The 12,848-nt window shown below is 46.6% G+C and overlaps 1 long non-coding RNA gene across 1 annotated transcript; it reads right to left on the bottom strand.

Moving 5' to 3' along the window:
- Nucleotides 1-1,717: 1,717 nt before the first annotated feature.
- Nucleotides 1,718-5,900, bottom strand: LOC143444101 (uncharacterized). Its single transcript, XR_013113664.1, has 3 exons — nt 5,398-5,900; nt 3,581-4,728; nt 1,718-2,680 (listed from the first exon to the last, which is right to left on the bottom strand). It is a non-coding gene; the product is annotated as an uncharacterized LOC143444101 (long non-coding RNA).
- Between the last annotated feature and the right edge of the window lie 6,948 nt (nt 5,901-12,848).

The raw sequence follows: 12,848 nt of genomic DNA, 5'->3' as shown, positions 1-12,848 counted from the left end.
ATCTGTGGCAGTGTGGCTCTGTGGCAGTGTGACTCCGTGGCAGTGTGGCTCTGTGGCAGTGTGGATCTGTGGCAGTGTGGCTCGATGGCAGTGTGGCTCTGTGGCAGTGGGAACATGTGGCTTGATCTCCTTGTCTCATCATGTCTTGGTGGAATGAGAAGCAGATGGTCAGGGCTGAAGCAGGGTTGAGCTATAATTCTGAAGACACTCCTCAGCCACCTGCGTCTTCCAGCTAGGCCCCACCCGCTAAAGCTCAAGAACCTTCCCCACAGTGCCACCAGCTGAGAAGCAAGTATACAAACACATGATTCTATTAGGGGCATTTCACATCTAAACTGTAATGTTCCACCCCTGGACCCTGTAAGTGTATGACCTCGTAATGCAAAACACCTCCAGTCTAACTTCAAATATCCTCATATTCTTCAAAGTTTCAACACTTTTCAAAAGCTAAAGTGTTGTAGAAATCATTTAAGCTCACTCAGGGGCTTCTACTCTTCCTTTGGTCATTCAGCTCCCAGATAAAAGAGACACAACTTTTATTATTATATTTACAATAAGCCTTAATCAGCACTAGAGCTGGGCAGACATCTACCCTCTATGCTATCAGAATTTATTTCCCCGAATTATAATTTGCCATGTTCTGTCTGGGCTGCTCTTAACTTTAACCGGCCAGCCCTCATGGCCATGCTTTTATGAATCGCCTACCCCATGGTGTCTTCCTTGTCTCCTCCTGCTTCTCCTCAGACCCCAAGCCCAGGAGTCCCCACCTCCAGTTCTGTCATGAGCTATACATGTGGTCATTCTCTTAGGCTGGCTCCATTTCGTGTCTGCAGCTCTCCTCAGCATTTCATGGGCCCTGTGACTCCAACCTCTTGAAGTCTCGACTACAATTTAAGCTTCATCTTCATGTTCAGAAATTCCAGAAATTTATGTGACCCTGATTGACATGACATGTTGCCTGGGCTTTCTGGAACCTTGATACAAAGTTTCATGATCTCCTTACCCTTGTATCTTTTATACCTGCAGAGCCAGGACCATGTGGATAACACCATGGTTTGCTGCCCATTCTATATATTTGGCTCCCTCAGAACAAATGCAGCTGCAGCGGCCTCTGTGTGCTTTCCTGACTGAATGTAAAACACCATTTCCCCAGATTTGCCCTAGATGCTGTCTTTGTTTTGGGAATTTTCTTTTCAAGTGAGTCTGCATGGTTAACTCTGGGGTCTTCCATTCAAAGCGCTATTCCTAATGCCTCAGTGAAAAATGTCTCTTTAATGGCACATTTAATGTTAAAGTCTAACAATTATGGCTTCCTTGTTGCCAACCATTTTAATAGTGTCCATGCCCTTACTTGGCTCTATTTTTTTATTTGAATTTTCACTAAAAGCCTTATTAAAAACAGCTAGTGACAGCCATGCCATGCCCTGGATGTTGTACTGATTTGAAATTCCCTCCACCAAACAACGTAATCTATTGTTTCTCCAATCAGTTTCACTCAGAATTTTAAAGCATGTGTAGAACACAGCTGGACTCTTTGCCAGAGTGTTACATGACTGGCTTCCAGCACAGTTCCTGGTACAGTCTTTATTCCCCTCTGAGACTTCATGAGCCTGGCTTTCACTGTCCACATTTCTATTGGTATCTGGGATCCTGAACTTCCAACAGACTCTCCCATCAATCCCAGATTTCTAGGACTTCTGTAACCCACATCTCCAGAAACTTCCACACGATTCCCACAAACTTGTTCTGAAGACCTAAGAACCACAAGGATGGTTTATTGAAGTGGTAACCCCACTCCTGGTACCAATTTTCTGAATTAGCTACTTTTCTTATTGCCATGACCAAATATAAGAAGCAACTCACAAGAGAAAGTTCTGTTTTGGCTCATGGTTTTCTGGGACAGTCCATCAGGTTGGGGAAAGCATGAATGCAGAAGCAGTCCTTAGCTATTGTCTTAGTCACTGTTCTAGTGCTGTGAAGAGACACTATGACCATAGCAACTATTATAGAGAAAGCATTTACTTCCTTACAGTTTCAGAGGTTTAGTTCATTATCGTCATGGCAGGGAGTGTGACAGTATCCAGGCAGAGGCTGGAGCTACATCTTGATCCATAGGCAGAGATAGAGATAGAGACAGAGACAGAGACAGAGACAGAGACAGAGATAGAGATAGCACCAAGGCCTGGCATGGGCTTTTGAAACCTCAAAGCTCCCCCAGTCCCTCCAGTGACATACTTTCTCTAACAAGGCTACACTTCCTCCTAATCTTTCTAATCCTTTCAAATAGTGCCACTTGGTGGTTCAGTGGCATTCAAATACATGAGCCTACAGGGGACATTCTTATTCAAACCATCACAGCTGTGGTGGCAGGAACATGAGGTTACTTACGTTTGGACCAATCATAAAGCAGAGAGCTGAACAGTGGCGGTGGCAGTAGCACTCAGTATGCTCTTCACTGGTTACTCTTTTATTCAGCCCAGGACCCTAATTTGTGGGGTGCTGTGAGTCTTCCCCTCTCAGCTCATCTTCTCTAAAGACACCCTCAAGACATACCCAATGGTGTACCTCACCATCATACGTACTTCTGAATCCAATCAGTTGGCTTCAAAATTAGCCAGCATACCAGGTACAAAGGTGAATGTTGACTGCAGGCTTGCAGAAATGTTAGCCCAGGGATGACCTGCAGCAGATCAGAGAGGGAAGAGCATGGCTGTGGGAGACCATCAGGAAGGGCAGAAGATAAACCCCACCTCAAGCCCATCAACACATCCTTCAGAAACTGAACTCACCCTGGGATTGCTCAGACTGACGATACCTGGGGCTAGCCTGCCTGTCTGAAGCAAGACCCTTACTGAGCTACTCCCCATCAGCAGGGGTCAAATCTGGCTGGTTTGTAAGTACACTATCCACAATCAGCACAAGTCGCAAGTTCCACTAATTTATACCCATTCCCCCAGCCACAAACTTTCTCCTAAGGTGCCATGAGACAAGTTGATCTGAAGGACCAAAACCAGACCATGGTGTACAACTCTCTCCTCCAAACTGAAGCCACCCTGGGGGGTGGGGGTATCGTTATTCCATGCAGAACCATAGAGTCCTTGATGAAACGTGGGAAGGAAACAAGGCTACTTTCTAACAGCAATTTTTTTTTTTTTTAGGTTTAAAACTCTTGCTAAAATTCCCAGTGAGTCAGTACTTTGGAATAAAAGTATCATAACCTGGGGCTGTGTCCTAGGTCAGGGAGGTGCTGTGTCCTAGGTCAGGGAGGTGCTGTGTCCTAGGTCAGGGAGGTGCTGCAGTCTAGGTCTGGATTCTTTCTACAGCTATATTTTTGAGTTTTATATATGTGACAACATGTAGCATGTTACATGTTTACATGTTACAATGTATATTGGTACTGCATCCCTCTTTAATTCATTAACCAGGAGTTTTGTTTTAAAGTTTTTATTTGTTATTTGTAGTCATAGAGTATGTGTGAGTGTGTGTGTGTGTGTGTGTGTGTGTGTGTGTGTAATGGGAGCACGCATGCTACACTATGAATGTGGAGGTCAGAGGACAACTTCCAGGAGTCTGTTCTCACCTTCTACTCTGTCAAGGCAAGATCCCTCTGGCTGCTGATGCTGTACTGCAACACTCCGGGCTACATGGCCCTTGAGCTTCCAGCTAGTTTCTTTGACTCCATCTCCCATGTCACCGTAGGAAAGATGGCATTACAGATGCATGCTACTGCATCTGGCTTTTCAGGTGAAGTCTGAGGATCAAACCCTGACCATCAGGATTGAATGGCTAACACTTTCAGCTACTGAGCTATTTCTCTGGTCCCTTGTGTTTTTAAGATAGGGTCTTGCTATGTAGCTGAGGCTGGCCTTGAACTCCTGCCTTTTCTGCCTGTACCTGTGGAGGGATGGAATTATAGGCAATGATGTCTGTGCCACATTTGCATTGCTCTTCACTGCAGATAATCTACCGTCGTGTGGCTAGGTCATCAGATAACTGTGTCTGTTCCTCAGCTGAGGGCTAGTCAGGTTGTCTCCACTTCTGGTTATTAGGAACACACTACACAGACTCTCACATACAGGTGGGCACTTTTCAATTCTTCCAGGATCGAAGCTGCTGGATGCTGCACTAGCTTTATGTGTAACGGATTTCAGGACCTGCCAGACTGCTCGGAACAGCTGCTGCGTCACCCCACATTCACACCAGCAGTGTGCTTAGGCTTCCGGTTTCTCTACGTGGGTAGTGTGCTTTCTAGAGTAACTGGAGAGATAGGAGATGACAGAGAAGTGAGCGGCCATGCCCTTCCTGGAGAGAGTTAGGAGTCAGAAAAGATCTGCTTCTCTTTCATCTGCCCAACTGAAGGAGACACAATGCGGTTTGATCAAAGCTTGTCCCCTGAATTGAGGCAATTTGGGGAGGGGCTGGGCCCTCTTACATGATTTTATTTTCTCTCTCAGAAACATAGGCAGAAGTGTAAGCCTATATTTCAGTACAGCTACAAGTAACATTTGGTCAGTGACAGCACAGATGAGTGTGGTCCCGTAAGATTAATAACCCTGTGTAGCCATTTTGGATGGTGCAAGTCCACTGTATGACATTCATAGAACACAGAAAATGTCCAGCAATGGATTCTGTAGATCACACTCCATGGCCCTGAATGCTTCTGGCACAGTGTACTGCTTCCTATGGCTTGAGGTGAGACCATTCTCCTGTTTCTTCTCTCTGTGACCTCTGTAAGAGAAGGGGGGGTGGGGTCTGTTACCCAAGAGTTCTAGAGTTATGTGCCAGATGTTTATACCACACAAGCTAGTGTCTGTACCTCTTCCTTGCAGCCCCCTGGTTTCTCTGGTCATGTGAGCCAGGTCACTTTTGCAATGGTTGGGCATTTCCTGGCTGTCTCTGCACACTTACACGTTTTACCATACAAGTCAAGGGGTAGGACTGAACCATCAGCTCCTGTGCTCAGCCGTTCCCCCACTCCCCTTTGCCAAACCATCCGCCTTATTCTGGCCACCTTTTGACTTCTAGTTCAGGCCATAAGTGAGCCCCCAGAGTATGTCACCATCAGGGAGCAGCAGTTCAGTGTCCTCCCAGAGGCCTCTGTGGCTCCCAACCACTCTCTGCCTCTCCTGCTCTCTGTCTACTTCACACTGACCTGGGCAGTTTCTCTTACAGTTTCCAGAACTTGTCTCTTCCCTTGTATTTCTCTGCCTCTTAAATGTCTTTCTCCAGTTTGACATGCAAATCCACTAGGGATCTTGATTCAGAATCCCAGTCTTCACAGCTCTTAGGAATCTCCTCCTCCATCCTGGTGGCCCTGACTACACCCACACTCTCCTGCAGACCTTGCTGTCAATTCATTGTTACAACCGGCACACCCCCACTTCATAGCTCACTCACCAAGGCACTGCCTAGCCAGGCTTTCTTGAAAGCCAATTCATCTTCAGAGCAACGGCACAGTCCCGTCTCATCCTGTTCCACGAGAACCCATCCACTCTCTCAAAGCTCTGGCTGATTCCTCTCTTCCTCCAACAGGGATGGCAACACCGTGTGCACTCAACACGCAGGGCCGCGAAGAAGGTTCAAAGAGCATTCAAGGAATTTTACAGGCATTCACAAACAAAGCGATGGTCAAACGACTGCCAGATCAGAGAGAAAGCTGACAACACCCTGCAAAGGAACGGGCCATAACCTCCTTGGTTATCTTTCTTTAAAAACAGAAACCAACAAGTTAGCATACATATTTACTGCACCTAAGCTTACCAACCTTTAAAAAGCGGAGTCAAACATATATATATATATATACATATACACACATACATATGCATATACATATACACACACATATATATACATATATACACACATACATATGCCTATACATATATACACACACACACATATATATACACACATACATATGCCCTATACATATATACACACACACACATATATATACACACATACATATGCATATACATATACACACACATATATATACGTATATACACACATACATATGCCTATACATATATACACACACACACATATATATACACACATACATATGCCTATACATATATACACACACACACATATATATACACACATACATATGCATATACATATACACACACATATATATACGTATATACACACATACATATGCCTATACATATATACACACACACACATATATATACACACATACATATGCATATACATATACACACACATATATATACATATATACACACATACATATGCCTATACATATATACACACACACACATATATATACACACATACATATGCATATACATATATATAAGCAGGTTTGTTCTCTGGAATGAAGTTATTCTTGGCTGAGCCCGACACTGTGTCAGCAGATCACTGAGAAACATGGCCTTTTGCCTTATTTCTAAGTTTCAGCTAAGTCTTCTTTAAGTTTTTCAGACCCAAAACATGTAGCTTCATGGAGGTCTCATGTAGCCCAAGTCTCAAGGAGGTCACTGAACTCACGACTCTCCTGCCTCTACCTCCCCAGGGCTGGACATGCAGGCAAGTACCCCAATGCCCAGTGTATGCAGTACTAAGGGGCTGAACCTAGGACCAAACGCATGCTAAGCAAACACTCTAACGAAGCCACATCCCAAGCCATGGTAAGTTCTCTTAATAATCCCTCAACATAGAAAATTCTACACTAATTATCTAAAACACCTTCAATCCTATTTGATACATAGGATAAATAGAAACATAGATAGATAGATAGATAGATAGATAGATAGATAGATAGATGCATACATACATAAAGGGAATATATAATATATAATATATAATATGTATTATATATAATATATAATTTATTGAATCTATTACATAATATATAATTTATAGAACATATAATATATAATTTATAGAATATATATATTGAATTTCCCTGAGTAAATAAAAGAGTTTTAGATCACCTGGGGGTCAGAGGACCCTAAGAGTATCATTCATACCCCATTGGGCTCAAGATGACCCCCAAAATGATTGTCACTTGGCAGGATGTCATACAGCATGACACAGCAACAGAAGTGTGATTCTGGCTGTGCTCCCAAACAGATGGCCACCAGCTCTCAGGCCAGTCCTGGCTAAGAACACAGACCAAGTTCCAGGACAGGTTGTTCAGGAATGGATGAGGTGAATTTACACTTTCATCAAGATATCAGAACTTCAAGGAACCGTCCAGCCAGCTGGCTTGGAGTAGACGGCTTCTCCCGTGTGCAGCCTCCGTGCACTGACAGCCATATCCACCCACGCAGGGTCCTCAGCCTGCTGGTTCTCCATCAGTGTGGGGCCACTCCTTCCCAGTCTGTACCTGTGTGGAGATGACTAACAGCTGATCGGCGTCTTCATGTAAAAGGCCGGATTTACTCAGAGATGTCTTTTAAGCCATAATTTGTTAGACAAAGTAATCCAAACAGCTATCACCTTAATTTTATTATCAGCTCTGCTGAGAATCCTTTGGGCTCCATTGAGCCCAGAAAGAACACAGTAAGGGCCCAGGAATGATGGCATCACAAACCAGGCCTACTGTCTGTCTAAACAGAAGCGGCTTACGTGCATCTGTAGCGCAGGGTGATTTGCTGGCATGGCCCCTCATAGTGTTTCTTCATTGTTACCAAACATTTTTCTAATGTGACTTTTTTTTTTTAGCATGTAGTCACTATTTTTTAAAGTCAGAAATTGTTAACAAAAGAAGAAAATTTTAAAGCCCATCACCGTCTTCCTCAGAAAGAATTAGTATCTGTGGAACAGCACTCAGCAGTTTGGACTTACGATTTTATGCCTTAAAGATCTTTAATTATTGAGGATTTAATTTTGCAAGCCCTCACCCACGGCATCCCCGGGAAACACAGGAAACCTGAGCAGACACCCAGCATCTCAAACTGCTGTTCAGAGGAGGCGCTCCTCCCATACACAGCATGCCAGTCACCATTCTTATGAACAAATTCACCATAAAAACAGCCCTCAGAACCAGCCCTAGAGCGGCACAGGTCAGAGGTGCAAAATTCAATGGCCCCTCCAACGCTGACTCAGGTCCCTGCCCAGAAAAGGCACCTCAGCCTGTGAAGAACTCTACAACAGAAGTCCTATGACGTGCGCTAAGGACCTCTGCTCTAGTGGGCCCAGAATATCAACTTCTCCCAGGTTCTGCTATGGTCCTCAGAAAGGAAGATGCAGTTAGGCCCTGGTGGTGACAGTGGGGTGTCTGGTGGTGGCCTGCAGTGGCCAGTGGTGTCCTGTGGTGTCTGGTGGTTAGACTCTGGATGATGTGAAGATGAGACAGCAGGCTTTAGTTGGAGCAGATGGTGGGTGTGAAGGAGAGCAAAGAGTCCAGGATGTCTCCTGCAGAGTGGGCAGGACCTGAAAGTAGACAGGGGAATTCAGGATGCCTGCTGGGATTTAAGGGGACTATGCCCACAGGGTGTTGGAGAGGTCACGGGATGCCTAAAAAGAATCCCAAGTAAAGACAAAATCAGAACAGAATTTAACAGTGTAGGTGTTTAAAACCAGGGGCTGGGTGAGCTCCTGATTAGGAGAGACAGATGAGCTAGAACACTCCAACACAAAGAAGTAAGGGAGAGTCAGCCAGGGAGCCCACAAAGGAGCCAGAGTCAGCAAGCAACTGTTGTCAGAAAGGAAGGAAGGTAAACCATAGACCTGAGAAATCCTGTCAGCACACCCTACTCCCTCATCCTGCCTGCCACAGGAGCTTCCAGTCAGCCGATGCTAACCCTCCGCAGAGTAGGCAGAGACAGACTCGAAAGGCCTCCTGTTTTGGCACATGAGAACATGAAGCTGAGAGACAACAATAAACTGTCATGCTCAAGTGATGGGGGTGGGGCAAAGCCGGGGCCTTGGAGCGGGTCTCCAACTAAGAATTCTTTGCTCATTTCATTTCTGAATATTTTTTTTTCAAAGCGACCAAGAATTCTACAAAATCACCATGGAAACATGTCTCCTGTCGTATCCCTTGGTGCAGAAGACGGGCAGCAGGAGGCAGTTATAAAGCCTCCACAGATGGGCTAATTCCCTCTGCTAGTCTTAGCACAAATGGCAGTAGTCCTGACCACACAAAAAAAGGAATGCCCTGTACTTCTCAAATGTTCCCACACACGCTTCAAGGGATACTCTGTTCGGCTGTGGCCACTGCACAAGCACTTCTTCCTGACAAGTCCCACTACCTCTTGCGAATACCAGACAACCTCGTCGAAGCCTCCCCTCATCCCTGCTGAATCTAGGGTATCATTTACGTCATAGAAGCAAACAGCCAGTACAGCACTGCTCTGTCAGAAGGCACATCTTATACAAGTCAGCAGGCACAGCCTTCCCTCTTGGCTATCCCGAATGATCCTTTAGGAAGCCAAAAAGCTAAAGTGAATCCACCCCAGAGGGAGCCTGGACTCTTAACTTCCGTCTGGTCTCCAGTGACAGACAGCCTTTGGCTCCAACACTATCAGCTCCATCTATCATACCACAGTTACCTGTGCTAGGAGCTCCCAAAACACACAGTGATGTTACCAACTCCCCAGCTCCCCAACCAGTGCTCCACTCCATGCTGGTTGTCCCTGTGCCAAGTGAGATGTCATCTTCGTTAGCAAACTTGCTGGGCCCATTCCCACTTCCATAGTGCTTGGTTTGGATCCCAACTGTTGTTTTTTTTTTATTATGGCCTGTGATTTACAGTACTGAGTATTTCCACTTCCTCTCCTACCTGTGAGTGCCTGGAGTCAGAAGCACTGCCCAATGCACCCCTGTATCCTGCACCGTGCTGCATGCTATATAAATACACCCCTGGAGCAATGTGCAGAGAAGAAAGGCTTTGTGGGAACTTACAGAAAGCCAAGAAGCATTCAAAAAAAAAAAAAAAAAAAAAAAGAGGCCTGGCTTCCCGAAACCCCTTTGACAACCTGCAATGACAAACTCCAAAGGATCCCAGCTGCACTCCCATAGTGAAGGAACCTGGAGGCTGAGTCTGGATGTGGGACAAGAAGGGCCCAGGAGAGGTCACCCACAGCAGGAGACTGGGCTGCAGGCCAGCAGGGTCTGCCTCTAGAAGTGTGTTCAAGCCAAAACTGGCTCTGGGAAATGGGAGTCTGGCTCTCACTCCCAGCTCCTCCGGAGGCTTCAGATAAGGGTATTTTCTCTGAACCTCACACCTTATGAGCAGCACGGGCAGATGGGCTTCACCACGATGAGGGTAAAAGAACAATACTCGCACTGAGCTCTGGCTGACCACACAGACCTCAGATGGACACAGCCAATGCCTAACTAACTCTTACACTCAGCTAGACCCAGAAGGGCAAACATGACTCAGGCCTTAAGCACCTCATCGTGATCACCAAGGACCTTTATTGGTGTTTCACAGAGGGCTTGCTAAAACAACTGTTACCTTGGAGGCGTGTTGAGGACATCTGCCCAAAGGTTGCCTCAGAGAGGCTTCTTGGGCCTCAGCTTCCATGTACCACCTACCTCTGTAGGAATACCTCATGCCCTGGTCTCCACAGGACTGAGCTACAGTCAGTATCCATGGACCACTGAGAAAGCATTGCTATTACAGGACCCGAGGCCGCCTCTCAGGACCTCTGCAAGTAAGTTGCAGGAGATTCAGGAAAAAGCAGAACTTTGGACACTGGAAAGTTGAGTCTGTGAGGAAAAGCATCACATATATTAATTAGCTGGTCTTGCCTCCCGACCTTAACTCTCTCAGAACCTGCTGAGTTTGAGAATCATGGGTTATGAAGTGTAGTTGGGTTGAGCCAAAACTATCAGGATGACCCTGTCCAAAGTAGACCAGAGAGTCAAGACTACACATCTAAGAAAATGCCCTTTTGGAGGCTATGAATCCATGGGGAGCTTTGGCCTTAAGGCCTTGCTCCTAGGTTTCTGCAGCTTGGGTTCCCAAGATGATCACCTGTCTCTTCAAGTCTACTTCTCAGAATTCTCCAGACTTCCGGATCCAGCTCCCTTGATGTCTTATCATGCCCCTTCCCCCAGTTCTGTCTGGCACTAGGGGTGGGCTTGGGTCTCTGCTGGCAGGCTCACCCTTTGGGCTTCACTTTCCCATACCCTGGGCCAGCCGTTGGCATGTCCGTGTACCTGCAGCTGATTGTCAGCTCCAAGGAGGGCCCTCGCTCTTGCTGTGCTTAGGCCTTTTGTGCACCACCGCTCACTGAAGAAGCAGAGAACTCCTTCAGGGTGCCACCAGCCAAGGAAGAGTGGACATGTACCCGGCAGAAAACACACAACACGGAAATCACTGGATATGCTCAAACCCAGACATGCACGGGCCCACTGTACAGCATTACTCAGGACGGAGGAACTATGACTTCATTTTTAAGCATCCAAACAGGAAGTAGCACACACAGCTGTTCAACTTAGCCAGCCTCCTTCCTACGACTCCACGGGGCTCTGAATACTTGCCTGCCCATGAACGCCCAGTGGTTTCTTGTGAGGGTTGAGAAGGAGCAGAAAAGGCATCAGCAGTGCCACGCGTGGGCCATGGGAACAGATGCTAAGCCCCCCCCCCAGCAACAATAACATGAGAGAGGCAAGGTCAGCGTGAGTGCTGCAAGACAGACCAGAACCAAAGAACCCCAGCTACCGTGTGGCAGCTGGGTTCCAGCTGAAATCCATGTCAAGCTTTTTCACCTGAAAGCGTGAGTAACAACGTTCCCTTCAGAGGCCTGAAAAGATTAGGTGGGGTTAGAACCCGTGTGCACATGGCCTGCAACATGGTCTTCATAAACGCAGGATGGTGACACCAAGTAAAGGTGCCCGGGATGGAAGCTGTCTGGCAGATGAATGTGGGCTCTTGCGAGCCCTGCTAACAGCTGCAGTTTTAGGAAATTCAAAACAGGAAGTGCTATATTTCCCCGGACAATCTCTACTCCATCCCTTTTATTTTTAACCACGGATTCTGGTCTATGGCTTTTAAAAATGTTGCCTTATTTTCTCTTGCCTGTGCAGTGCCCACTGAGGCCAGAAGAGGGTACCACACCAGAAGAGGGACTAGAGTTTCAGGTAGGTTGTGAGCTGCCCTGTGGGTGCTGGGAATTGGATCTGGGGCCTCTGGAAAAGCAGCTGGTGCTCTTAACCTCTGAGCCATCTCTCCATCCCCGATCTGCCGCTCTTGAGAAAAGGTTTTTATCATTTTTGCCTGGTAGAAGTTGCAGCAGGTTCGATCTGGTCCCCATGAACACGGGCAGTAACAAACTTAACAGCCCATGCAGAGACAGGAAGGCCTGGCTGGGCACTGGGTTTCACACAGGTCTGTGTCCCTTGTCCTTCCCCTGCCTGTGGGAAGACAACTGGGTTGTATAAACACAGCCAGCCCTAAGCTCCTAGCAACAGCAGCTCTGTCACCTGTGACGATAATTAACCCTGAATAGGGACCATCTGAGAAGTCTGAGGGGCCCTCCTTTTACCAGCCAAGGATGAAAGATTATTATTACTCTACACTAACATTCCCTGGACTATTATTCCAGGGAAAACCCTAGCTGACACCATCCCACTGCCATCTTCAAAGGCTTCCAGGGCTGAGGGGCAGTGGAGCAGGAGGCAGAAGCCAGTGATGAGACAATGTGTCGGTCCACCAGCCAACACTCATGGTCTCCTCCAAGATCACTGCTGCGTGGACAGAGGAAGCACGAATTATGTAGACCATCCAGTAATCCAGCAACAGACTCACCCAGATCCCAAACTTCAGGGTGCTCGTAACAGTTTGGGGTGTCACAGCACAACTGGAGCTGCCAGCTTTGGGGGTATACTGTGCTGGGGAAACGGGAGAAACAACACAGCAG

Source organism: Arvicanthis niloticus, chromosome 12, assembly GCF_011762505.2.
Source record: "Arvicanthis niloticus isolate mArvNil1 chromosome 12, mArvNil1.pat.X, whole genome shotgun sequence".
NCBI classification, from domain to species: Eukaryota; Metazoa; Chordata; class Mammalia; order Rodentia; family Muridae; genus Arvicanthis; species Arvicanthis niloticus.
Note: the sequence above shows the minus strand (reverse complement) of the source record. Positions and strands in the feature narration are given on the sequence as shown.